Here is a 2,772-nt window from a genome sequence, read left to right on the forward strand (position 1 = left end):
CGAGACCACCAAGACACCCAATATTAATGTAGTAAATTAAGAGATATTTAAATTGATCATAACTAAAGATAAAAAACAAAAACTATCTCATCACAGCTGTAGCTCAGTAATTAATCCCAAATTGGGGAGCTGTTTAGATGCCTTTGTAGGTAAGGACATTGATTAGTAAGTAGGGATTTAATGCACTGGGAGAGGGTTTCAATCTGTAACTCTCCCAAGGAATTACATGAGCAGTGGAGTGCGGGGAGTAAATATTTTATTTTTAAAAATTTCAAATTTTTATAAACACCAAGGATAGTGCTCCTATATATATATATATATATAAAATATATACATGATATATATATAATATATATATATATATAGTATATATATATATATTGTTTAAACTGCATGTCCCATATAAAACCATTTTATTTGTAAATTAAATTTGTACAAAAGTTATATCACAATATTTACATAATTATACAAATGCTTGCCAATAGTGTGCATGGAAAAGTACATTAAAGATGAAGCAATACTTTTAAACACAGATCGTTGCAGAGACCAAGAATCTTCTTGCGTTCATCCATACCCTCTGAAACATTCTGTAATGTTTGTGCTGATTCTGGTGCACTTTTGCTTTCATAAACTGTATTTGCAAGACCCCTTTTGTCAGTTTTCTTGGGTGCTTGATCTTGATAGCCTTTCGTAATTGCCTCACCAGCTTGGCCTTGTACTCTCCATCGATGGTGTAGCCCTTTTGAAGACTGTCAATAAACAATGCCTTCTGTTTCACCTTCTCTGCAGTAAAAGACCCTGTTGCACACAATTGGTCAGCATTCTAAAAGTCTGTAAAATAAATTGTTTTATTAGAACATAACAAGAAATTATTGTCTTCTGATTCTTTCTGCACAAAGTTGATTTTCTTTATTATGAGATTCTTGAATGAAACTGATGTTTGTACCAATTGAATTTATTATGGGTGGCACATGAGATGCACCATTTTGAGCGTGGCCGTTGCCAGTACCGCCTGACTGGCTCCTGTAGGATTTTCGAGCGAGATCGTTGCCAGTGCCCCTGGACTGGCTTGTGCGGGTGGCACATAAAAGACACCATTTCGAGCGTGGCCGTTTTCGTGCGGGTGACACGTAAAAGCACCCACTACACTCTCTGAGTGGTTGGCGTTAGGAAGGGCATCCAGCTGTAGAAACTCTGCCAAATCAGACTGGAGCCTGGTGTTGCCATCCGGTTTCACCAGTCCTCAGTCAAATCGTCCAACCCATGCTAGCATGGAAAGCGGACGTTAAACGATGATGATGATGATGATGATGATTTACATGTATATTCTGACAACCTTTGTATATTGATTTACAAGGTGTTTAATAACTTTCTGTACCGTGTCATATTACTGACTATTGTACTTTTTGCTAAAGCACTTTCACATGGTTTGGCATAGAATCCACCAATGTTGAACATATTTTTTCAGTTCTTCGTCATGGTATCAAGCCTTAATAACAGCATAGATTAGCTTCTGCATCATCGAATAGTCATCTTTTCTGATTTTGCATTTTCTATGGGGTTGATATCAGGAGAATTTCTAAGCCAATCGAGGACGCTTATTTCACTTTCTGTGAAGAACATGTGCATTTTTCTGAAAGAATGGTATGGAGCGAGATTGCAGGAAAATAACATCTCCACTAGGAAAACCCTTTTGCATCACGGGAAGTGAGCCTGTAGGATCGCTTTTTATTTATCGCTTTCCATCAATCTGTAGCAAGGAAGTTATGTTCCCTCATTCTGTTGTCGGTAGTTGGTACTTTCATGGCACTGTACTCACAGCAGTCTTTGCAACATAACATTTTCAACATTAATAAGCCGTCCTGGACCGTCAACAGTAGAAAAGCTCCCAAAATATTACCTTAGGTATGTGTTTGTCACTCTGTCTCACTACCACTGACCTGTACCCATGCATTTCAAAACACAATTCATCTTAATATATCACCTTCTACCTTCCATTCAGCATAAATGCGTGTCCAATGCAGACGTTTTCTTTTCATAACAGCAGTCAATAAATGTCTACACACCGGCTTTCTGGCACATCTGCTAACTCCAAGGAACCTTCGTCAGACATTTGACGAGGAAACATTTACACCTGCTGAAGCCAAATGTCCCTGAAGGTCGTTACTGGTTATCCTTGAATCCGTCATGCTATTTCTGATCAAAACCTTATCATCGTAAGGTGTTGTCTTGTGCTGTCTTCCACATCTTCTTCAGCGCAGTGTTGCTTGTATACCAGTGTCTTCATTCAGCTCTCTTCACAGTTGACTTTGCCACATTCATTTCTTCAGCACTCTGTCTTATACTAAAACCAGCCTTTTTTCTAAGAGCTACAATCTTCGCATGTTTCATGAATTTCAGGACTAACAATGAACACACGCAGGAACACAGAAAGAACTCTAGTGTAGTACTGAAGGAAATGTTCAAGTGAATTCACAACTGATTAGATGCTTGGTGTTGCCGTAATGGCATCTAACAAGAAAAACTTCATTAGTTTAGTCAAAGATTACGACATGTAAAAGTCCTGTCCAGATTAATTTGCGCACTACTGTATGTATGTATGTGTGTGTGTGTGTCATCATCATCATCATCATCGTTTAACGTCCGCTTTCCATGCTAGCATGGGTTGGACGATTTGACTGAGGACTGGTGAAACCGGATGGCAACACCAGGCTCCAGTCTGATCTGGCAGAGTTTCTACAGCTGGATGCCCTTCCTAACGCCAACCACTCA

Source organism: Octopus bimaculoides, chromosome 28 (assembly GCF_001194135.2).
Source record: "Octopus bimaculoides isolate UCB-OBI-ISO-001 chromosome 28, ASM119413v2, whole genome shotgun sequence".
NCBI classification, from domain to species: Eukaryota; Metazoa; Mollusca; class Cephalopoda; order Octopoda; family Octopodidae; genus Octopus; species Octopus bimaculoides.